Source organism: Acomys minous, assembly GCF_964271855.1.
Source record: "Acomys minous genome assembly, chromosome: 9".
In the NCBI taxonomy this organism is placed as follows: Eukaryota; Metazoa; Chordata; class Mammalia; order Rodentia; family Muridae; genus Acomys; species Acomys minous.
In genome coordinates, this window is record NC_140490.1 from 78,126,589 (window position 1) to 78,152,787 (window position 26,199).

Genomic DNA, 26,199 nt, shown 5'->3' on the forward strand with positions numbered 1-26,199 from the left:
CTAGTTTTTCCTCTTTGCGCAGTTGTACAGATTCCGAGTATGTGACTGTGTTTGATGAAATCATCATTTCTCTTGCTTCCCTGTGCGTAGGGAAGCTCAGTTTTAGTGACAGGAGCGCCCACAAGCGTCTCCTCCGTGTGTTCGCACTTTCTTCTAAACAGCATATTTGCTGGGAGAAAAGTGCATTACAGTGCCGTTTCACCGTTCAGTAAATACATGTGTAGAAGCACACCGCTAGCAGAAACAACAGTTTCTTGATGTTTTCTAACTCGGGGAACAAGTTGCACACTTCTGAGAGGCATTTCGGCAACTTTGTCAGAAAGGAGTTTTTTGCCTAAAGAGACGTGCTTTAGAACGCACTAGTTTTTCGTCTTTGCGCAGTTGTACAGATTCCGAGTATGTGACTGTGTTTGATGAAATCCTCATTTCTATTGCTTCCCTGTGCGTAGGGAAGCTCAGTTTTAGTGACAGGAGCTCCCACAAGCGTCTCCTCCGTGTGTTCGCACTTTCTTCTAAACAGCGTATTTGCTGTGAGAAAAGTGCATTGCAGTACCGTTTCACCTTTCAGCAAATATATGTGTAAAAGCACAGCGCTAGCAGAAACAACAGTTTCTTGATGTTGTCTAACTCTCGGAACAAGTTGCACACTTCTGAGAGGCATTTGTGCAACTTTGTCAGAAATGAGTTTTTGCCTAAAGAGACGTGCTTTAGAACGCACTAGTTTTTCCTCTTCGCACAGTAGTACAGATTCTGGGTATGTGACTGTGTTTGATGAAATCATCATTTCTCTTGCTTCCCTGTGCGTAGGGAAGCTCAGTTTTAGTGACAGGAGCGCCCACAAGCGTCTCCTCCGTGTGTTCGCACTTTCTTCTAAACAGCGTATTTGCTGGGAGAAAAGTGCATTACAGTGCCGTTTCACCGTTCAGTAAATACATGTGTAGAAGCACACCGCTAGCAGAAACAACAGTTTCTTGATGTTTTCTAACTCGGGGAACAAGTTGCACACTTCTTAGAGGCATTTCGGCAACTTTGTCAGAAAGGAGTTTTTTGCCTAAAGAGACGTGCTTTAGAACGCACTAGTTTTTCCTCTTCGCACAGTAGTACAGATTCTGGGTATGTGACTGTGCTTGATGAAATCCTCATTTCTCTTGCTTCCCTGTGCGTAGGGAAGCTCAGTTTTAGTCACAGGAGCTCCCACAAGTGTCTCCTCATTGTGTTCACATTTTCGTAGAAACAGTCTATTTCCAGGGAGAAACGTGCATTAATTACTATTCCGATTCACCGTTCAGCACATACATGTGTAGAAGCACAGCGCTACCAGAAACAACAGTTTCTTGATGTTGTCTAACTCGCGGAACAAGTTGCACACTTCTGAGAGGCATTTGGGCAACTTTGTCAGAAATGAGTTTTTGCCTAAAGAGACGTGCTTTAGAAAGCACTAGTTTTTCCTCTTCGCACTGTAGTACAGATTCTGGGCATGTGACTGTGTTTGATGAAATCCTCATTTCTCTTGCTTCCCTGTGCGTAGAGAAGCTCAGTTTTAGTGACAGGAGTGCCCACAAGCGTCTCCTCCGTGTGTTCGCACTTTCTTCTAAACAGCGTATTTGCTGGGAGAAAAGTGCATTACAGTGCCGTTTCACCGTTCAGTAAATACATGTGTAGAAGCACACCGCTAGCAGAAACAACAGTTTCTTGATGTTTTCTATCTCGGGGAACAAGTTGCACACTTCTTAGAGGCATTTCGGGAACTTTGTCAGAAAGGAGTTTTTTGCCTAAAAAGACGTGCTTTAGAACGCACTAGTTTTTCTTCTTCGCACAGTAGTACAGATTCTGGGTATGTGACTGTGCTTGATGAAATCCTCATTTCTCTTGCTTCCCTGTGCGTAGGGAAGCTCAGTTTTAGTCACAGGAGCTCCCACAAGTGTCTCGTCATTGTGTTCACATTTCCGTAGAAACAGTGTATTTCCTAGGAGAAACGTGCATTAATTACTATTCCGATTCACCGTTCAGCACATACATGTGTAGAAGCACAGCGCTAGCAGAAACAACAGTTTCTTGATGTTGTCTAACTCACGGAACAAGTTGCACACTTCTGAGTGGCATTTCGGCAACTTTGTCAGAAAGGAGTTTTTTGCCTAAAGAGACGTGCTTTAGAACGCACTAGTTTTTCCTCTTTGCGCAGTTGTACAGATTCCGAGTATGTGACTGTGTTTGATGAAATCATCATTTCTCTTGCTTCCCTGTGCGTAGGGAAGCTCAGTTTTAGTGACAGGAGCGCCCACAAGCGTCTTCTCCGTGTGTTCGCACTTTCTTCTAAACAGCGTATTTGCTGGGAGAAAAGTGCATTACACTGCCGTTTCACCGTTCAGTAAATACATGTGTAGAAGCACACCGCCAGCAGAAACAACAGTTTCTTGATGTTTTCTAACTCGGGGAACAAGTTGCACACTTCTTAGAGGCATTTCGGCAACTTTGTCAGAAAGGAGTTTTTTGCCTAAAGAGGCGTGCTTTAGAACGCACTAGTTTTTCCTCTTCGTACAGTAGAACAGATTCTGGGTATGTGACTGTGCTTGATGAAATCCTCATTTCTCTTGCTTCCCTGTGCGTAGGGAAGCTCAGTTTTAGTCACAGGAGCGCCCACAAGCGTCTCCACCGTGTGTTCACATTTCCGTAGAAACAGTGTATTTCCTGAGAGAAACGTGCATTAATTACTATTCCGATTCACCGTTCAGCACATACATGTGTAGAAGCACAGCGCTAGCAGAAACAACAGTTTCTTGATGTTGTCTAACTCGCGGAACAAGTTGCACACTTCTGATAGGCATTTGGGCAACTTTGTCAGAAAGGAGTTTTTTTGCCTAAAGAGACGTGCTTTAGAACGCACTAGTTTTTCCTCTTTGCGCAGTTGTACAGATTCCGAGTATGTGACTGTGTTTGATGAAATCCTCATTTCTCTTGCTTCCCTGTGCGTAGGGAAGCTCAGTTTTAGTGACAGGAGCTCCCACAAGCGTCTCCTCCGTGTGTTCGCACTTTCTTCTAAACAGCGTATTTGCTGTGAGAAAAGTGCATTGCAGTACCGTTTCACCTTTCAGCAAATATATGTGTAAAAGCACAGCGCTAGCAGAAACAACAGTTTCTTGATGTTGTCTAACTCTCGGAACAAGTTGCACACTTCTGAGAGGCATTTGGGCAACTTTGTCAGAAATGAGTTTTTGCCTAAAGAGACGTGCTTTAGAACGCACTAGTTTTTCCTCTTCGCACAGTAGTACAGATTCTGGGTATGTGACTGTGTTTGATGAAATCCTCATTTCTCTTGCTTCCCTGTGCGTAGGGAAGCTCAGTTTTAGTCACAGGAGCTCCCACAAGTGTCTCCTCATTGTGTTCACATTTCCGTAGAAACAGTGTATTTCCTGGGAGAAACGTGCATTAATTACTATTCCGATTCACCGTTCAGCACATACATGTGTAGAAGCACAGCGCTACCAGAAACAACAGTTTCTTGATGTTGTCTAACTCGCGGAACAAGTTGCACACTTCTGAGAGGCATTTGGGCAACTTTGTCAGAAATGAGTTTTTGCCTAAAGAGACGTGCTTTAGAACTCACTAGTTTTTCATCTTTGCGCAGTTGTACAGATTCCGAGTATGTGACTGTGTTTGATGAAATCATCATTTCTCTTGCTTCCCTGTGCGTAGGGAAGCTCAGTTTTAGTGACAGGAGCTCCCACAAGCGTCTCCTCCGTGTGTTCGCACTTTCTTCTAAACAGCGTATTTGCTGTGAGAAAAGTGCATTGCAGTACCGTTTCACCTTTCAGCAAATATATGTGTAAAAGCACAGCGCTAGCAGAAACAACAGTTTCTTGATGTTGTCTAACTCTCGGAACAAGTTGCACACTTCTGAGAGGCATTTGGGCAACTTTGTCAGAAATGAGTTTTTGCCTAAAGAGACGTGCTTTAGAACGCACTAGTTTTTCCTCTTCGCACAGTAGTACAGATTCTGGGTATGTGACTGTGTTTGATGAAATCATCATTTCTCTTGCTTCCCTGTGCGTAGGGAAGCTCAGTTTTAGTGACAGGAGCGCCCACAAGCGTCTCCTCCGTGTGTTCGCACTTTCTTCTAAACAGCGTATTTGCTGGGAGAAAAGTGCATTACAGTGCCGTTTCACCGTTCAGTAAATACATGTGTAGAAGCACACCGCTAGCAGAAACAACAGTTTCTTGATGTTTTCTAACTCGGGGAACAAGTTGCACACTTCTTAGAGGCATTTCGGCAACTTTGTCAGAAAGGAGTTTTTTGCCTAAAGAGGCGTGCTTTAGAACGCACTAGTTTTTCCTCTTCGTACAGTAGTACAGATTCTGGGTATGTGACTGTGCTTGATGAAATCCTCATTTCTCTTGCTTCCCTGTGCGTAGGGAAGCTCAGTTTTAGTCACAGGAGCTCCCACAAGTGTCTCCTCATTGTGTTCACATTTCCGTAGAATCAGTGTATTTCCTGAGAAAAACGTACATTAATTACTATTCCGATTCACCGTTCAGCACATACATGTGTAGAAGCACAGCGCTAGCAGAAACAACAGTTTCTTGATGTTGTCTAACTCGCGGAACAAGTTGCACACTTCTGAGAGGCATTTGGGCAACTTTGTCAGAAATGAGTTTTTGCCTAAAGAGACGTGCTTTAGAACGCACTAGTTTTTCCTCTTTGCGCAGTTGTACAGATTCCGAGTATGTGACTGTGTTTGATGAAATCATCATTTCTCTTGCTTCCCTGTGCGTAGGGAAGCTCAGTTGTAGTGACAGGAGCGCCCACAAGCGTCTCCTCCGTGTGTTCGCACTTTCTTCTAAACAGCGTATTTGCTGGGAGAAAAGTGCATTACAGTGCCGTTTCACCGTTCAGTAAATACATGTGTAGAAGCACACCGCTAGCAGAAACAACAGTTTCTTGATGTTTTCTAACTCGGCGAACAAGTTGCACACTTCTAAGAGGCATTTCGGCAACTTTGTCAGAAAGGAGTTTTTTGCCTAAAGAGACGTGCTTTAGAACGCACTAGTTTTTCGTCTTTGCCCAGTTGTACAGATTCCGAGTATGTGACTGTGTTTGATGAAATCCTCATTTCTCTTGCTTCCCTGTGCGTAGGGAAGCTCAGTTTTAGTGACAGGAGCTCCGACATGCGTCTCCTCCGTGTGTTCGCACTTTCTTCTAAACAGCGTATTTGCTGGGAGAAAAGTGCAATACAGTGCCGTTTCACCGTTCAGCACATACAAGTGTAGAAGCACAGCGCTAGCAGAAACAACAGTTTCTTGATGTTGTCTAACTCGCGGAACAAGTTGCACACTTCTGAGAGGCATTTGGGCAACTTTGTCCGAAATGAGTTTTTGCCTAAAGAGACGTGCTTTAGAACGCACTAGTTTTTCCTCTTTGCGCAGTTGTACAGATTCCGAGTATGTGACTGTGTTTGATGAAATCCTCATTTCTCTTGCTTCCCTGTGCGTAGGGAAGCTCAGTTTTAGTCACAGGAGCTCCCACAAGTGTCTCCTCATTGTGTTCACATTTCCGTAGAAACAGTGTATTTCCTGGGAGAAACGTGCATTAATTACTATTCCGATTCACCGTTCAGCACATACATGTGTAGAAGCACAGCGCTAGCAGAAACAACAGTTTCTTGATGTTGTCTAACTCGCGGAACAAGTTGCACACTTCTGAGAGGCATTTGGGCAACTTTGTCCGAAATGAGTTTTTGCCTAAAGAGACGTGCTTTAGAACGCACTAGTTTTTCCTCTTTGCGCAGTTGTACAGATTCCGAGTATGTGACTGTGTTTGATGAAATCATCATTTCTCTTGCTTCCCTGTGCGTAGGGAAGCTCAGTTTTAGTGACAGGAGCGCCCACAAGCGTCTCCTCCGTGTGTTCGCACTTTCTTCTAAACAGCGTATTTGCTGGGAGAAAAGTGCATTACACTGCCGTTTCACCGTTCAGTAAATACATGTGTAGAAGCACACCGCTAGCAGAAATACCAGTTTCTTGATGTTTTCTAAGTCGGGGAACAAGTTGCACACTTCTTAGAGGCATTTCGGCAACTTTGTCAGAAAGGAGTTTTTTGCCTAAAGAGACGTACTTTAGAACGCACTAGTTTTTCCTCTTCGCACAGTAGTACAGATTCTGGGTATGTGACTGTGTTTGATGAAATCATCATTTCTCTTGCTTCCCTGTGCGTAGGGAAGCTCAGTTTTAGTGACAGGAGCGCCCACAAGCGTCTCCTCCGTGTGTTTGCACTTTCTTCTAAAGAGCGTATTTGACGGGAGAAAAGTGCATTACAGTGCCGTTTCACCGTTCAGTAAATACATGTGTAGAAGCACACCGCTAGCAGAAACAACAGTTTCTTGATGTTTTCTAACTCGGGGAACAAGTTGCACACTTCTTAGAGGCATTTCGGCAACTTTGTCAGAAAGGAGTTTTTTGCCTAAAGAGGCGTGCTTTAGAACGCACTAGTTTTTCCTCTTTGCACAGTAGTACAGATTCTGGGTATGTGACTGTGCTTGATGAAATCCTCATTTCTCTTGCTTCCCTGTGCGTAGGGAAGCTCAGTTTTAGTCACAGGACCTCCCACAAGTGTCTCCTCATTGCGTTCACATTTCCGTAGAAACAGTGTATTTCCTGGGAGAAACGTGCATTAATTACTATTCCGATTCACCGTTCAGCACATACATGTGTAGAAGCACAGCGCTAGCAGAAACAACAGTTTCTTGATGTTGTCTAACTCGCGGAACAAGTTGCACACTTCTGAGAGGCATTTGGGCAACTTTGTCCGAAATGAGTTTTTGCCTAAAGAGACGTGCTTTAGAACGCACTAGTTTTTCCTCTTTGCGCAGTTGTACAGATTCCGAGTATGTGACTGTGTTTGATGAAATCCTCATTTCTCTTGCTTCCCTGTGCGTAGGGAAGCTCAGTTTTAGTCACAGGAGCTCCCACAAGTGTCTCCTCATTGTGTTCACATTTCCGTAGAAACAGTGTATTTCCTGGGAGAAACGTGCATTAATTACTATTCCGATTCACCGTTCAGCACATACATGTGTAGAAGCACAGCGCTAGCAGAAACAACAGTTTCTTGATGTTGTCTAACTCGCGGAACAAGTTGCACACTTCTGAGAGGCATTTGGGCAACTTTGTCCGAAATGAGTTTTTGCCTAAAGAGACGTGCTTTAGAACGCACTAGTTTTTCCTCTTTGCGCAGTTGTACAGATTCCGAGTATGTGACTGTGTTTGATGAAATCATCATTTCTCTTGCTTCCCTGTGCGTAGGGAAGCTCAGTTTTAGTGACAGGAGCGCCCACAAGCGTCTCCTCCGTGTGTTCGCACTTTCTTCTAAACAGCGTATTTGCTGGGAGAAAAGTGCATTACAGTGCCGTTTCACCGTTCAGTAAATACATGTGTAGAAGCACACCGCTAGCAGAAACAACAGTTTCTTGATGTTTTCTAACTCGGGGAACAAGTTGCACACTTCTAAGAGGCATTTCGGCAACTTTGTCAGAAAGGAGTTTTTTGCCTAAAGAGACGTGCTTTAGAACGCACTAGTTTTTCGTCTTTGCCCAGTTGTACAGATTCCGAGTATGTGACTGTGTTTGATGAAATCCTCATTTCTCTTGCTTCCCTGTGCGTAGGGAAGCTCAGTTTTAGTGACAGGAGCTCCGACATGCGTCTCCTCCGTGTGTTCGCACTTTCTTCTAAACAGCGTATTTGCTGAGAGAAAAGTGCAATACAGTGCCGTTTCACCGTTCAGCACATACAAGTGTAGAAGCACAGCGCTAGCAGAAACAACAGTTTCTTGATGTTGTCTAACTCGCGGAACAAGTTGCACACTTCTGAGAGGCATTTGGGCAACTTTGTCCGAAATGAGTTTTTGCCTAAAGAGACGTGCTTTAGAACGCACTAGTTTTTCCTCTTTGCGCAGTTGTACAGATTCCGAGTATGTGACTGTGTTTGATGAAATCCTCATTTCTCTTGCTTCCCTGTGCGTAGGGAAGCTCAGTTTTAGTCACAGGAGCTCCCACAAGTGTCTCCTCATTGTGTTCACATTTCCGTAGAAACAGTGTATTTCCTGGGAGAAACGTGCATTAATTACTATTCCGATTCACCGTTCAGCACATACATGTGTAGAAGCACAGCGCTAGCAGAAACAACAGTTTCTTGATGTTGTCTAACTCGCGGAACAAGTTGCACACTTCTGAGAGGCATTTGGGCAACTTTGTCCGAAATGAGTTTTTGCCTAAAGAGACGTGCTTTAGAACGCACTAGTTTTTCCTCTTTGCGCAGTTGTACAGATTCCGAGTATGTGACTGTGTTTGATGAAATCATCATTTCTCTTGCTTCCCTGTGCGTAGGGAAGCTCAGTTTTAGTGACAGGAGCGCCCACAAGCGTCTCCTCCGTGTGTTTGCACTTTCTTCTAAAGAGCGTATTTGACGGGAGAAAAGTGCATTACAGTGCCGTTTCACCGTTCAGTAAATACATGTGTAGAAGCACACCGCTAGCAGAAACAACAGTTTCTTGATGTTTTCTAACTCGGGGAACAAGTTGCACACTTCTTAGAGGCATTTCGGCAACTTTGTGAGAAAGGAGTTTTTTGCCTAAAGAGGCGTGCTTTAGAACGCACTAGTTTTTCCTCTTTGCACAGTAGTACAGATTCTGGGTATGTGACTGTGCTTGATGAAATCCTCATTTCTCTTGCTTCCCTGTGCGTAGGGAAGCTCAGTTTTAATCACAGGACCTCCCACAAGTGTCTCCTCATTGCGTTCACATTTCCGTAGAAACAGTGTATTTCCTGGGAGAAACGTGCATTAATTACTATTCCGATTCACCGTTCAGCACATACATGTGTAGAAGCACAGCGCTAGCAGAAACAACAGTTTCTTGATGTTGTCTAACTCGCGGAACAAGTTGCACACTTCTGAGAGGCATTTGGGCAACTTTGTCAGAAATGAGTTTTTGCCTAAAGAAACGTGCTTTAGAAAGCACTAGTTTTTCCTCTTTGCGCAGTTGTACAGATTCCGAGTATGTGACTGTGTTTGATGAAATCATCATTTCTCTTGCTTCCCTGTGCGTAGGGAAGCTCAGTTTTAGTGACAGGAGCGCCCACAAGCGTCTCCTCCGTGTGTTCGCACTTTCTTCTAAACAGCGTATTTGCTGGGAGAAAAGTGCAATACAGTGCCGTTTCACCGTTCAGCACATACATGTGTAGAAGCACAGCGCTAGCAGAAACAACAGTTTCTTGATGTTGTCTAACTCGCGGAACAAGTTGCACACTTCTGAGAGGCATTTGGGCAACTTTGTCCGAAATGAGTTTTTGCCTAAAGAGACGTGCTTTAGAACGCACTAGTTTTTCCTCTTTGCGCAGTTGTACAGATTCCGAGTATGTGACTGTGTTTGATGAAATCCTCATTTCTCTTGCTTCCCTGTGCGTAGGGAAGCTCAGTTTTAGTCACAGGAGCTCCCACAAGTGTCTCCTCATTGTGTTCACATTTCCGTAGAAACAGTGTATTTCCTGGGAGAAACGTGCATTAATTACTATTCCGATTCACCGTTCAGCACATACATGTGTAGAAGCACAGCGCTAGCAGAAACAACAGTTTCTTGATGTTGTCTAACTCGCGGAACAAGTTGCACACTTCTGAGAGGCATTTGGGCAACTTTGTCAGAAATGAGTTTTTGCCTAAAGAGACGTGCTTTAGAACGCACTAGTTTTTCCTCTTTGCGCAGTTGTACAGATTCCGAGTATGTGACTGTGTTTGATGAAATCATCATTTCTCTTGCTTCCCTGTGCGTAGGGAAGCTCAGTTTTAGTGACAGGAGCGCCCACAAGCGTCTCCTCCGTGTGTTCGCACTTTCTTCTAAACAGCGTATTTGCTGGGAGAAAAGTGCATTACACTGCCGTTTCACCGTTCAGTAAATACATGTGTAGAAGCACACCGCTAGCAGAAATACCAGTTTCTTGATGTTTTCTAAGTCGGGGAACAAGTTGCACACTTCTTAGAGGCATTTCGGCAACTTTGTCAGAAAGGAGTTTTTTGCCTAAAGAGACGTACTTTAGAACGCACTAGTTTTTCCTCTTCGCACAGTAGTACAGATTCTGGGTATGTGACTGTGTTTGATGAAATCATCATTTCTCTTGCTTCCCTGTGCGTAGGGAAGCTCAGTTTTAGTGACAGGAGCGCCCACAAGCGTCTCCTCCGTGTGTTTGCACTTTCTTCTAAAGAGTGTATTTGACGGGAGAAAAGTGCATTACAGTGCCGTTTCACCGTTCAGTAAATACATGTGTAGAAGCACACCGCTAGCAGAAACAACAGTTTCTTGATGTTTTCTAACTCGGGGAACAAGTTTCACACTTCTTAGAGGCATTTCGGCAACTTTGTGAGAAAGGAGTTTTTTGCCTAAAGAGGCGTGCTTTAGAACGCACTAGTTTTTCCTCTTTGCACAGTAGTACAGATTCTGGGTATGTGACTGTGCTTGATGAAATCCTCATTTCTCTTGCTTCCCTGTGCGTAGGGAAGCTCAGTTTTAGTCACAGGACCTCCCACAAGTGTCTCCTCATTGCGTTCACATTTCCGTAGAAACAGTGTATTTCCTGGGAGAAACGTGCCTTAATTACTATTCCGATTCACCGTTCAGCACATACATGTGTAGAAGCACAGCGCTAGCAGAAACAACAGTTTCTTGATGTTGTCTAACTCGCGGAACAAGTTGCACACTTCTGAGAGGCATTTGGGCAACTTTGTCCGAAATGAGTTTTTGCCTAAAGAGACGTGCTTTAGAACGCACTAGTTTTTCCTCTTTGCGCAGTTGTACAGATTCCGAGTATGTGACTGTGTTTGATGAAATCCTCATTTCTCTTGCTTCCCTGTGCGTAGGGAAGCTCAGTTTTAGTCACAGGAGCTCCCACAAGTGTCTCCTCATTGTGTTCACATTTCCGTAGAAACAGTGTATTTCCTGGGAGAAACGTGCATTAATTACTATTCCGATTCACCGTTCAGCACATACATGTGTAGAAGCACAGCGCTAGCAGAAACAACAGTTTCTTGATGTTGTCTAACTCGCGGAACAAGTTGCACACTTCTGAGAGGCATTTGGGCAACTTTGTCCGAAATGAGTTTTTGCCTAAAGAGACGTGCTTTAGAACGCACTAGTTTTTCCTCTTTGCGCAGTTGTACAGATTCCGAGTATGTGACTGTGTTTGATGAAATCATCATTTCTCTTGCTTCCCTGTGCGTAGGGAAGCTCAGTTTTAGTGACAGGAGCTCCCACAAGCGTCTCCTCCGTGTGTTCGCACTTTCTTCTAAACAGCGTATTTGCTGGGAGAAAAGTGCATTACAGTGCCGGTTCACCGTTCAGTAAATACATGTGTAGAAGCACACCGCCAGCAGAAACAACAGTTTCTTGATGTTCTCTAACTCGGGGAACAAGTTGCACACTTCTTAGAGGCATTTCGGCAACTTTGTCAGAAAGGAGTTTTTTGCCTAAAGAGGCATGCTTTAGAACGCACTAGTTTTTCCTCTTCGCACAGTAGTACAGATTCTGCGGATGTGACTGTGCTTGATGAAATCCTCATTTCTCTTGCTTCCCTGTGCGTAGGGAAGCTCAGTTTTAGTCACAGGAGCTCCCACAAGTGTCTCCTCATTGTGTTCACATTTCCGTAGAAACAGTGTATTTCCTGGGAGAAACGTGCATTAATTACTATTCCGATTCACCGTTCAGCACATACATGTGTAGAAGCACAGCGCTAGCAGAAACAACAGTTTCTTGATGTTGTCTAACTCGCGGAACAAGTTGCACACTTCTGAGAGGCATTTGGGCAACTTTGTCAGAAATGAGTTTTTGCCTAAAGAGACGTGCTTTAGAACGCACTAGTTTTTCCTCTTTGCGCAGTTGTACAGATTCCGAGTATGTGACTGTGTTTGATGAAATCATCATCATTTCTCTAGCTTCCCTCTGCGTAGGGAAGCTCAGTTTTAGTGACAGGAGCGCCCACAAGCGTCTCCTCCGTGTGTTCGCACTTTCTTCTAAACAGCGTATTTGCTGGGAGAAAAGTGCATTACACTGCCGTTTCACCGTTCAGTAAATACATGTGTAGAAGCACACCGCTAGCAGAAATACCAGTTTCTTGATATTTTCTAAGTCGGGGAACAAGTTGCACACTTCTTAGAGGCATTTCGGCAACTTTGTCAGAAAGGAGTTTTTTGCCTAAAGAGACGTACTTTAGAACGCACTAGTTTTTCCTCTTCGCACAGTAGTACAGATTCTGGGTATGTGACTGTGTTTGATGAAATCATCATTTCTCTTGCTTCCCTGTGCGTAGGGAAGCTCAGTTTTAGTGACAGGAGCGCCCACAAGCGTCTCCTCCGTGAGTTTGCACTTTCTTCTAAAGAGCGTATTTGACGGGAGAAAAGTGCATTACAGTGCCGTTTCACCGTTCAGTAAATACATGTGTAGAAGCACAGCGCTAGCAGAAACAACAGTTTCTTGATGTTTTCTAACTCGGGGAACAAGTTTCACACTTCTTAGAGGCATTTCGGCAACTTTGTGAGAAAGGAGTTTTTTGCCTAAAGAGGCGTGCTTTAGAACGCACTAGTTTTTCCTCTTTGCACAGTAGTACAGATTCTGGGTATGTGACTGTGCTTGATGAAATCCTCATTTCTCTTGCTTCCCTGTGCGTAGGGAAGCTCAGTTTTAGTCACAGGACCTCCCACAAGTGTCTCCTCATTGCGTTCACATTTCTGTAGAAACAGTGTATTTCCTGGGAGAAACGTGCATTAATTACTATTCCGATTCACCGTTCAGCACATACATGTGTAGAAGCACAGCGCTAGCAGAAACAACAGTTTCTTGATGTTGTCTAACTCGCGGAACAAGTTGCACACTTCTGAGAGGCATTTGGGCAACTTTGTCCGAAATGAGTTTTTGCCTAAAGAGACGTGCTTTAGAACGCACTAGTTTTTCCTCTTTGCGCAGTTGTACAGATTCCGAGTATGTGACTGTGTTTGATGAAATCCTCATTTCTCTTGCTTCCCTGTGTGTAGGGAAGCTCAGTTTTAGTCACAGGAGCTCCCACAAGTGTCTCCTCATTGTGTTCACATTTCCGTAGAAACAGTGTATTTCCTGGGAGAAACGTGCATTAATTACTATTCCGATTCACCGTTCAGCACATACATGTGTAGAAGCACAGCGCTAGCAGAAACAACAGTTTCTTGATGTTGTCTAACTCGCGGAACAAGTTGCACACTTCTGAGAGGCATTTGGGCAACTTTGTCCGAAATGAGTTTTTGCCTAAAGAGACGTGCTTTAGAACGCACTAGTTTTTCCTCTTTGCGCAGTTGTACAGATTCCGAGTATGTGACTGTGTTTGATGAAATCATCATTTCTCTTGCTTCCCTGTGCGTAGGGAAGCTCAGTTTTAGTGACAGGAGCGCCCACAAGCGTCTCCTCCGTGTGTTTGCACTTTCTTCTAAAGAGCGTATTTGACGGGAGAAAAGTGCATTACAGTGCCGTTTCACCGTTCAGTAAATACATGTGTAGAAGCACACCGCTAGCAGAAACAACAGTTTCTTGATGTTTTCTAACTCGGGGAACAAGTTGCACACTTCTTAGAGGCATTTCGGCAACTTTGTGAGAAAGGAGTTTTTTGCCTAAAGAGGCGTGCTTTAGAACGCACTAGTTTTTCCTCTTTGCACAGTAGTACAGATTCTGGGTATGTGACTGTGCTTGATGAAATCCTCATTTCTCTTGCTTCCCTGTGCGTAGGGAAGCTCAGTTTTAATCACAGGACCTCCCACAAGTGTCTCCTCATTGCGTTCACATTTCTGTAGAAACAGTGTATTTCCTGGGAGAAACGTGCATTAATTACTATTCCGATTCACCGTTCAGCACATACATGTGTAGAAGCACAGCGCTAGCAGAAACAACAGTTTCTTGATGTTGTCTAACTCGCGGAACAAGTTGCACACTTCTGAGAGGCATTTCGGCAACTTTGTCAGAAAGGAGTTTTTTGCCTAAAGAGACGTGCTTTAGAACGCACTAGTTTTTCGTCTTTGCGCAGTTGTACAGATTCCGAGTATGTGACTGTGTTTGATGAAATCCTCATTTCTCTTGCTTCCCTGTGCGTAGGGAAGCTCAGTTTTAGTGACAGGAGCGCCCACAAGCGTCTCCTCCGTGTGTTCGCACTTTCTTCTAAACAGCGTATTTGCTGGGAGAAAAGTGCAATACAGTGCCGTTTCACCGTTCAGCACATACATGTGTAGAAGCACAGCGCTAGCAGAAACAACAGTTTCTTGATGTTGTCTAACTCGCGGAACAAGTTGCACACTTCTGAGAGGCATTTGGGCAACTTTGTCCGAAATGAGTTTTTGCCTAAAGAGACGTGCTTTAGAACGCACTAGTTTTTCCTCTTTGCGCAGTTGTACAGATTCCGAGTATGTGACTGTGTTTGATGAAATCATCATTTCTCTTGCTTCCCTGTGCGTAGGGAAGCTCAGTTTTAGTGACAGGAGCGCCCACAAGCGTCTCCTCCGTGTGTTCGCACTTTCTTCTAAACAGCGTATTTGCTGGGAGAAAAGTGCATTACACTGCCGTTTCACCGTTCAGTAAATACATGTGTAGAAGCACACCGCTAGCAGAAATACCAGTTTCTTGATGTTTTCTAAGTCGGGGAACAAGTTGCACACTTCTTAGAGGCATTTCGGCAACTTTGTCAGAAAGGAGTTTTTTGCCTAAAGAGACGTACTTTAGAACGCACTAGTTTTTCCTCTTCGCACAGTAGTACAGATTCTGGGTATGTGACTGTGTTTGATGAAATCATCATTTCTCTTGCTTCCCTGTGCGTAGGGAAGCTCAGTTTTAGTGACAGGAGCGCCCACAAGCGTCTCCTCCGTGTGTTTGCACTTTCTTCTAAAGAGTGTATTTGACGGGAGAAAAGTGGATTACAGTGCCGTTTCACCGTTCAGTAAATACATGTGTAGAAGCACACCGCTAGCAGAAACAACAGTTTCTTGATGTTTTCTAACTCGGGGAACAAGTTTCACACTTCTTAGAGGCATTTCGGCAACTTTGTGAGAAAGGAGTTTTTTGCCTAAAGAGGCGTGCTTTAGAACGCACTAGTTTTTCCTCTTTGCACAGTAGTACAGATTCTGGGTATGTGACTGTGCTTGATGAAATCCTCATTTCTCTTGCTTCCCTGTGCGTAGGGAAGCTCAGTTTTAGTCACAGGACCTCCCACAAGTGTCTCCTCATTGCGTTCACATTTCCGTAGAAACAGTGTATTTCCTGGGAGAAACGTGCATTAATTACTATTCCGATTCACCGTTCAGCACATACATGTGTAGAAGCACAGCGCTAGCAGAAACAACAGTTTCTTGATGTTGTCTAAGTCGGGGAACAAGTTGCACACTTCTTAGAGGCATTTCGGCAACTTTGTCAGAAAGGAGTTTTTTGCCTAAAGAGACGTACTTTAGAACGCACTAGTTTTTCCTCTTTGCGCAGTTGTACAGATTCCGAGTATGTGACTGTGTTTGATGAAATCATCATCATTTCTCTTGCTTCCCTGTGCGTAGGGAAGCTCAGTTTTAGTGACAGGAGCGCCCACAAGCGTCTCCTCCGTGTGTTCGCACTTTCTTCTAAACAGCGTATTTGCTGGGAGAAAAGTGCATTACACTGCCGTTTCACCGTTCAGTAAATACATGTGTAGAAGCACAGCGCTAGCAGAAACAACAGTTTCTTGATGTTGTCTAACTCGCGGAACAAGTTGCACACTTCTGAGAGGCATTTGGGCAACTTTGTCCGAAATGAGTTTTTGCCTAAAGAGACGTGCTTTAGAACGCACTAGTTTTTCCTCTTTGCGCAGTTGTACAGATTCCGAGTATGTGACTGTGTTTGATGAAATCCTCATTTCTCTTGCTTCCCTGTGTGTAGGGAAGCTCAGTTTTAGTCACAGGAGCTCCCACAAGTGTCTCCTCATTGTGTTCACATTTTCGTAGAAACAGTGTATTTCCTGGGAGAAACGTGCATTAATTACTATTCCGATTCACCGTTCAGCACATACATGTGTAGAAGCACAGCGCTAGCAGAAACAACAGTTTCTTGATGTTGTCTAACTCGCGGAACAAGTTGCACACTTCTGAGAGGCATTTGGGCAACTTTGTCCGAAATGAGTTTTTGCCTAAAGAGACGTGCTTTAGAACGCACTAGTTTTTCCTCTTTGCGCAGTTGTACAGATTCCGAGTATGTGACTGTGTTTGATGAAATCATCATTTCTCTTGCTTCCCTGTGCGTAGGGAAGCTCAGTTTTAGTGACAGGAGCGCCCACAAGCGTCTCCTCCGTGTGTTTGCACTTTCTTCTAAAGAGCGTATTTGACGGGAGAAAAGTGCATTACAGTGCCGTTTCACCGTTCAGTAAATACATGTGTAGAAGCACACCGCTAGCAGAAACAACAGTTTCTTGATGTTTTCTAACTCGGGGAACAAGTTGCACACTTCTTAGAGGCATTTCGGCAACTTTGTGAGAAAGGAGTTTTTTGCCTAAAGAGGCGTGCTTTAGAACGCACTAGTTTTTCCTCTTTGCACAGTAGTACAGATTCTGGGTATGTGACTGTGCTTGATGAAATCCTCATTTCTCTTGCTTCCCTGTGCGTAGGGAAGCTCAGTTTTAATCACAGGACCTCCCACAAGTGTCTCCTCATTGCGTTCACATTTCTGTAGAAACAGTGTATTTCCTGGGAGAAACGTGCATTAATTACTATTCCGATTCACCGTTCAGCACATACATGTGTAGAAGCACAGCGCTAGCAGAAACAACAGTTTCTTGATGTTGTCTAACTCGCGGAACAAGTTGCACACTTCTGAGAGGCATTTCGGCAACTTTGTCAGAAAGGAGTTTTTTGCCTAAAGAGACGTGCTTTAGAACGCACTAGTTTTTCCTCTTCGCACAGTAGTACAGATTCTGGGTATGTGACTGTGTTTGATGAAATCATCATTTCTCTTGCTTCCCTGTGCGTAGGGAAGCTCAGTTTTAGTGACAGGAGCGCCCACAAGCGTCTCCTCCGTGTGTTTGCACTTTCTTCTAAAGAGTGTATTTGCTGGGAGAAAAGTGCATTACAGTGCCGTTTCACCGTTCAGTAAATACATGTGTAGAAGCACACCGCTAGCAGAAACAACAGTTTCTTGATGTTTTCTAACTCGGGGAACAAGTTTCACACTTCTTAGAGGCATTTCGGCAACTTTGTGAGAAAGGAGTTTTTTGCCTAAAGAGGCGTGCTTTAGAACGCACTAGTTTTTCCTCTTTGCACAGTAGTACAGATTCTGGGTATGTGACTGTGCTTGATGAAATCCTCATTTCTCTTGCTTCCCTGTGCGTAGGGAAGCTCAGTTTTAGTCACAGGACCTCCCACAAGTGTCTCCTCATTGCGTTCACATTTCCGTAGAAACAGTGTATTTCCTGGGAGAAACGTGCATTAATTACTATTCCGATTCACCGTTCAGCACATACATGTGTAGAAGCACAGCGCTAGCAGAAACAACAGTTTCTTGATGTTGTCTAACTCGCGGAACAAGTTGCACACTTCTGAGAGGCATTTGGGCAACTTTGTCCGAAATGAATTTTTGCCTAAAGAGACGTGCTTTAGAACGCACTAGTTTTTCCTCTTTGCGCAGTTGTACAGATTCCGAGTATGTGACTGTGTTTGATGAAATCCTCATTTCTCTTGCTTCCCTGTGCGTAGGGAAGCTCAGTTTTAGTCACAGGAGCTCCCACAAGTGTCTCCTCATTGTGTTCACATTTCCGTAGAAACAGTGTATTTCCTGGGAGAAACGTGCATTAATTACTATTCCGATTCACCGTTCAGCACATACATGTGTAGAAGCACAGCGCTAGCAGAAACAACAGTTTCTTGATGTTTTCTAAGTCGGGGAACAAGTTGCACACTTCTTAGAGGCATTTCGGCAACTTTGTCAGAAAGGAGTTTTTTGCCTAAAGAGACGTACTTTAGAACGCACTAGTTTTTCCTCTTTGCGCAGTTGTACAGATTCCGAGTATGTGACTGTGTTTGATGAAATCATCATCATTTCTCTTGCTTCCCTGTGCGTAGGGAAGCTCAGTTTTAGTGACAGGAGCGCCCACAAGCGTCTCCTCCGTGTGTTCGCACTTTCTTCTAAACAGCGTATTTGCTGGGAGAAAAGTGCATTACACTGCAGTTTCACCGTTCAGTAAATACATGTGTAGAAGCACAGCGCTAGCAGAAACAACAGTTTCTTGATGTTGTCTAACTCGCGGAACAAGTTGCACACTTCTGAGAGGCATTTGGGCAACTTTGTCCGAAATGAGTTTTTGCCTAAAGAGACGTGCTTTAGAACGCACTAGTTTTTCCTCTTTGCGCAGTTGTACAGATTCCGAGTATGTGACTGTGTTTGATGAAATCCTCATTTCTCTTGCTTCCCTGTGTGTAGGGAAGCTCAGTTTTAGTCACAGGAGCTCCCACAAGTGTCTCCTCATTGTGTTCACATTTCCGTAGAAACAGTGTATTTCCTGGGAGAAACGTGCATTAATTACTATTCCGATTCACCGTTCAGCACATACATGTGTAGAAGCACAGCGCTAGCAGAAACAACAGTTTCTTGATGTTGTCTAACTCGCGGAACAAGTTGCACACTTCTGAGAGGCATTTGGGCAACTTTGTCCGAAATGAGTTTTTGCCTAAAGAGACGTGCTTTAGAACGCACTAGTTTTTCCTCTTTGCGCAGTTGTACAGATTCCGAGTATGTGACTGTGTTTGATGAAATCATCATTTCTCTTGCTTCCCTGTGCGTAGGGAAGCTCAGTTTTAGTGACAGGAGCGCCCACAAGCGTCTCCTCCGTGTGTTTGCACTTTCTTCTAAAGAGCGTATTTGACGGGAGAAAAGTGCATTACAGTGCCGTTTCACCGTTCAGTAAATACATGTGTAGAAGCACACCGCTAGCAGAAACAACAGTTTCTTGATGTTTTCTAACTCGGGGAACAAGTTGCACACTTCTTAGAGGCATTTCGGCAACTTTGTGAGAAAGGAGTTTTTTGCCTAAAGAGGCGTGCTTTAGAACGCACTAGTTTTTCCTCTTTGCACAGTAGTACAGATTCTGGGTATGTGACTGTGCTTGATGAAATCCTCATTTCTCTTGCTTCCCTGTGCGTAGGGAAGCTCAGTTTTAATCACAGGACCTCCCACAAGTGTCTCCTCATTGCGTTCACATTTCTGTAGAAACAGTGTATTTCCTGGGAGAAACGTGCATTAACTACTATTCCGATTCACCGTTCAGCACATACATGTGTAGAAGCACAGCGCTAGCAGAAACAACAGTTTCTTGATGTTGTCTAACTCGCGGAACAAGTTGCACACTTCTGAGAGGCATTTGGGCAACTTTGTCCGAAATGAGTTTTTGCCTAAAGAGACGTGCTTTAGAACGCACTAGTTTTTCCTCTTTGCGCAGTTGTACAGATTCCGAGTATGTGACTGTGTTTGATGAAATCCTCATTTCTCTTGCTTCCCTGTGCGTAGGGAAGCTCAGTTTTAGTCACAGGAGCTCCCACAAGTGTCTCCTCATTGTGTTCACATTTCCGTAGAAACAGTTCCTGGGAGAAACGTGCATTAATTACTATTCCGATTCACCGTTCAGCACATACATGTGTAGAAGCACAGCGCTAGCAGAAACAACAGCTTCTTGATGTTGTCTAACTCGCGGAACAAGTTGCACACTTCTGAGAGGCATTTGGGCAACTTTGTCCGAAATGAGTTTTTGCCTAAAGAGACGTGCTTTAGAACGCACTAGTTTTTCCTCTTTGCGCAGTTGTACAGATTCCGAGTATGTGACTGTGTTTGATGAAATCATCATTTCTCTTGCTTCCCTGTGCGTAGGGAAGCTCAGTTTTAGTGACAGGAGCGCCCACAAGCGTCTCCTCCGTGTGTTTGCACTTTCTTCTAAAGAGCGTATTTGACGGGAGAAAAGTGCATTACAGTGCCGTTTCACCGTTCAGTAAATACATGTGTAGAAGCACACCGCTAGCAGAAACAACAGTTTCTTGATGTTTTCTAACTCGGGGAACAAGTTGCACACTTCTTAGAGGCATTTCGGCAACTTTGTGAGAAAGGAGTTTTTTGCCTAAAGAGGCGTGCTTTAGAACGCACTAGTTTTTCCTCTTTGCACAGTAGTACAGATTCTGGGTATGTGACTGTGCTTGATGAAATCCTCATTTCTCTTGCTTCCCTGTGCGTAGGGAAGCTCAGTTTTAATCACAGGACCTCCCACAAGTGTCTCCTCATTGCGTTCACATTTCCGTAGAAACAGTGTATTTCCTGGGAGAAACGTGCATTAATTACTATTCCGATTCACCGTTCAGCACATACATGTGTAGAAGCACAGCGCTAGCAGAAACAACAGTTTCTTGATGTTGTCTAACTCGCGGAACAAGTTGCACACTTCTGAGAGGCATTTGGGCAACTTTGTCAGAAATGAGTTTTTGCCTAAAGAGACGTGCTTTAGAACGCACTAGTTTTTCCTCTTTGCGCAGTTGTACAGATTCCGAGTATGTGACTGTGTTTGATGAAATCATCATCATTTCTCTTGCTTCCCTGTGCGTAGGGAAGCTCAGTTTTAGTGACAGGAGCGCCCACAAGCGTCTCCTCCGTGTGTTCGCACTTTCTTCTAAACAGCGTATTTGCTGGGAGAAAAGTGCATTACACTGCCGTTTCACCGTTCAGTAAATACATGTGTAGAAGCACACCGCTAGCAGAAATATCAGTTTCTTGATGTTTTCTAAGTCGGGGAACAAGTTGCACACTTCTTAGAGGCATTTCGGCAACTTTGTCAGAAAGGAGTTTTTTGCCTAAAGAGACGTACTTTAGAACGCACTAGTTTTTCCTCTTCGCACAGTAGTACAGATTCTGGGTATGTGACTGTGTTTGATGAAATCATCATTTCTCTTGCTTCCCTGTGCGTAGGGAAGCTCAGTTTTAGTGACAGGAGCGCCCACAAGCGTCTCCTCCGTGTGTTTGCACTTTCTTCTAAAGAGCGTATTTGACGGGAGAAAAGTGCATTACAGTGCCGTTTCACCGTTCAGTAAATACATGTGTAGAAGCACAGCGCTAGCAGAAACAACAGTTTCTTGATGTTTTCTAACTCGGGGAACAAGTTTCACACTTCTTAGAGGCATTTCGGCAACTTTGTGAGAAAGGAGTTTTTTGCCTAAAGAGGCGTGCTTTAGAACGCACTAGTTTTTCCTCTTTGCACAGTAGTACAGATTCTGGGTATGTGACTGTGCTTGATGAAATCCTCATTTCTCTTGCTTCCCTGTGCGTAGGGAAGCTCAGTTTTAGTCACAGGACCTCCCACAAGTGTCTCCTCATTGCGTTCACATTTCTGTAGAAACAGTGTATTTCCTGGGAGAAACGTGCATTAATTACTATTCCGATTCACCGTTCAGCACATACATGTGTAGAAACACAGCGCTAGCAGAAACAACAGTTTCTTGATGTTGTCTAACTCGCGGAACAAGTTGCACACTTCTGAGAGGCATTTGGGCAACTTTGTCCGAAATGAGTTTTTGCCTAAAGAGACGTGCTTTAGAACGCACTAGTTTTTCCTCTTTGCGCAGTTGTACAGATTCCGAGTATGTGACTGTGTTTGATGAAATCCTCATTTCTCTTGCTTCCCTGTGCGTAGGGAAGCTCAGTTTTAGTCACAGGAGCTCCCACAAGTGTCTCCTCATTGTGTTCACATTTCCGTAGAAACAGTGTATTTCCTGGGAGAAACGTGCATTAATTACTATTCCGATTCACCGTTCAGCACATACATGTGTAGAAGCACAGCGCTAGCAGAAACAACAGTTTCTTGATGTTGTCTAACTCGCGGAACAAGTTGCACACTTCTGAGAGGCATTTGGGCAACTTTGTCCGAAATGAGTTTTTGCCTAAAGAGACGTGCTTTAGAACGCACTAGTTTTTCCTCTTTGCGCAGTTGTACAGATTCCGAGTATGTGACTGTGTTTGATGAAATCATCATTTCTCTTGCTTCCCTGTGCGTAGGGAAGCTCAGTTTTAGTGACAGGAGCTCCCACAAGCGTCTCCTCCGTGTGTTCGCACTTTCTTCTAAACAGCGTATTTGCTGGGAGAAAAGTGCATTACAGTGCCGGTTCACCGTTCAGTAAATACATGTGTAGAAGCACACCGCCAGCAGAAACAACAGTTTCTTGATGTTCTCTAACTCGGGGAACAAGTTGCACACTTCTTAGAGGCATTTCGGCAACTTTGTCAGAAAGGAGTTTTTTGCCTAAAGAGGCATGCTTTAGAACGCACTAGTTTTTCCTCTTCGCACAGTAGTACAGATTCTGCGGATGTGACTGTGCTTGATGAAATCCTCATTTCTCTTGCTTCCCTGTGCGTAGGGAAGCTCAGTTTTAGTCACAGGAGCTCCCACAAGTGTCTCCTCATTGTGTTCACATTTCCGTAGAAACAGTGTATTTCCTGGGAGAAACGTGCATTAATTACTATTCCGATTCACCGTTCAGCACATACATGTGTAGAAGCACAGCGCTAGCAGAAACAACAGTTTCTTGATGTTGTCTAACTCGCGGAACAAGTTGCACACTTCTGAGAGGCATTTGGGCAACTTTGTCAGAAATGAGTTTTTGCCTAAAGAGACGTGCTTTAGAACGCACTAGTTTTTCCTCTTTGCGCAGTTGTACAGATTCCGAGTATGTGACTGTGTTTGATGAAATCATCATCATTTCTCTTGCTTCCCTGTGCGTAGGGAAGCTCAGTTTTAGTGACAGGAGCGCCCACAAGCGTCTCCTCCGTGTGTTCGCACTTTCTTCTAAACAGCGTATTTGCTGGGAGAAAAGTGCATTACACTGCCGTTTCACCGTTCAGTAAATACATGTGTAGAAGCACACCGCTAGCAGAAATACCAGTTTCTTGATGTTTTCTAAGTCGGGGAACAAGTTGCACACTTCTTAGAGGCATTTCGGCAACTTTGACAGAAAGGAGTTTTTTGCCTAAAGAGACGTACTTTAGAACGCACTAGTTTTTCCTCTTCGCACAGTAGTACAGATTCTGGGTATGTGACTGTGTTTGATGAAATCATCATTTCTCTTGCTTCCCTGTGCGTAGGGAAGCTCAGTTTTAGTGACAGGAGCGCCCACAAGCGTCTCCTCCGTGTGTTTGCACTTTCTTCTAAAGAGCGTATTTGACGGGAGAAAAGTGCATTACAGTGCCGTTTCACCGTTCAGTAAATACATGTGTAGAAGCACAGCGCTAGCAGAAACAACAGTTTCTTGATGTTTTCTAACTCGGGGAACAAGTTTCACACTTCTTAGAGGCATTTCGGCAACTTTGTGAGAAAGGAGTTTTTTGCCTAAAGAGGCGTGCTTTAGAACGCACTAGTTTTTCCTCTTTGCACAGTAGTACAGATTCTGGGTATGTGACTGTGCTTGATGAAATCCTCATTTCTCTTGCTTCCCTGTGCGTAGGGAAGCTCAGTTTTAGTCACAGGACCTCCCACAAGTGTCTCCTCATTGCGTTCACATTTCTGTAGAAACAGTGTATTTCCTGGGAGAAACGTGCATTAATTACTATTCCGATTCACCGTTCAGCACATACATGTGTAGAAGCACAGCGCTAGCAGAAACAACAGTTTCTTGATGTTGTCTAACTCGCGGAACAAGTTGCACACTTCTGAGAGGCATTTGGGCAACTTTGTCCGAAATGAGTTTTTGCCTAAAGAGACGTGCTTTAGAACGCACTAGTTTTTCCTCTTTGCGCAGTTGTACAGATTCCGAGTATGTGACTGTGTTTGATGAAATCCTCATTTCTCTTGCTTCCCTGTGCGTAGGGAAGCTCAGTTTTAGTCACAGGAGCTCCCACAAGTGTCTCCTCATTGTGTTCACATTTCCGTAGAAACAGTGTATTTCCTGGGAGAAACGTGCATTAATTACTATTCCGATTCACCGTTCAGCACATACATGTGTAGAAGCACAGCGCTGGCAGAAACAACAGTTTCTTGATGTTGTCTAACTCGCGGAACAAGTTGCACACTTCTGAGAGGCATTTGGGCAACTTTGTCCGAAATGAGTTTTTGCCTAAAGAGACGTGCTTTAGAACGCACTAGTTTTTCCTCTTTGCGCAGTTGTACAGATTCCGAGTATGTGACTGTGTTTGATGAAATCATCATTTCTCTTGCTTCCCTGTGCGTAGGGAAGCTCAGTTTTAGTGACAGGAGCTCCCACAAGCGTCTCCTCCGTGTGTTCGCACTTTCTTCTAAACAGCGTATTTGCTGGGAGAAAAGTGCATTACAGTGCCGGTTCACCGTTCAGTAAATACATGTGTAGAAGCACACCGCCAGCAGAAACAACAGTTTCTTGATGTTCTCTAACTCGGGGAACAAGTTGCACACTTCTTAGAGGCATTTCGGCAACTTTGTCAGAAAGGAGTTTTTTGCCTAAAGAGGCATGCTTTAGAACGCACTAGTTTTTCCTCTTCGCACAGTAGTACAGATTCTGCGGATGTGACTGTGCTTGATGAAATCCTCATTTCTCTTGCTTCCCTGTGCGTAGGGAAGCTCAGTTTTAGTCACAGGAGCTCCCACAAGTGTCTCCTCATTGTGTTCACATTTCCGTAGAAACAGTGTATTTCCTGGGAGAAACGTGCATTAATTACTATTCCGATTCACCGTTCAGCACATACATGTGTAGAAGCACAGCGCTAGCAGAAACAACAGTTTCTTGATGTTGTCTAACTCGCGGAACAAGTTGCACACTTCTGAGAGGCATTTGGGCAACTTTGTCAGAAATGAGTTTTTGCCTAAAGAGACGTGCTTTAGAACGCACTAGTTTTTCCTCTTTGCGCAGTTGTACAGATTCCGAGTATGTGACTGTGTTTGATGAAATCATCATCATTTCTCTTGCTTCCCTGTGCGTAGGGAAGCTCAGTTTTAGTGACAGGAGCGCCCACAAGCGTCTCCTCCGTGTGTTCGCACTTTCTTCTAAACAGCGTATTTGCTGGGAGAAAAGTGCATTACACTGCCGTTTCACCGTTCAGTAAATACATGTGTAGAAGCACACCGCTAGCAGAAATACCAGTTTCTTGATGTTTTCTAAGTCGGGGAACAAGTTGCACACTTCTTAGAGGCATTTCGGCAACTTTGTCAGAAAGGAGGTTTTTGCCTAAAGAGACGTACTTTAGAACGCACTAGTTTTTCCTCTTCGCACAGTAGTACAGATTCTGGGTATGTGACTGTGTTTGATGAAATCATCATTTCTCTTGCTTCCCTGTGCGTAGGGAAGCTCAGTTTTAGTGACAGGAGCGCCCACAAGCGTCTCCTCCGTGTGTTTGCACTTTCTTCTAAAGAGCGTATTTGACGGGAGAAAAGTGCATTACAGTGCCGTTTCACCGTTCAGTAAATACATGTGTAGAAGCACAGCGCTAGCAGAAACAACAGTTTCTTGATGTTTTCTAACTCGGGGAACAAGTTTCACACTTCTTAGAGGCATTTCGGCAACTTTGTGAGAAAGGAGTTTTTTGCCTAAAGAGGCGTGCTTTAGAACGCACTAGTTTTTCCTCTTTGCGCAGTTGTACAGATTCCGAGTATGTGACTGTGTTTGATGAAATCCTCATTTCTCTTGCTTCCCTGTGCGTAGGGAAGCTCAGTTTTAGTCACAGGAGCTCCCACAAGTGTCTCCTCATTGTGTTCACATTTCCGTAGAAACAGTGTATTTCCTGGGAGAAACGTGCATTAATTACTATTCCGATTCACCGTTCAGCACATACATGTGTAGAAGCACAGCGCTAGCAGAAACAACAGTTTCTTGATGTTGTCTAACTCGCGGAACAAGTTGCACACTTCTGAGAGGCATTTGGGCAACTTTGTCCGAAATGAGTTTTTGCCTAAAGAGGCGTGCTTTAGAACGCACTAGTTTTTCCTCTTTGCGCAGTTGTACAGATTCCGAGTATGTGACTGTGTTTGATGAAATCATCATTTCTCTTGCTTCCCTGTGCGTAGGGAAGCTCAGTTTTAGTGACAGGAGCGCCCACAAGCGTCTCCTCCGTGTGTTTGCACTTTCTTCTAAAGAGCGTATTTGACGGGAGAAAAGTGCATTACAGTGCCGTTTCACCGTTCAGTAAATACATGTGTAGAAGCACACCGCTAGCAG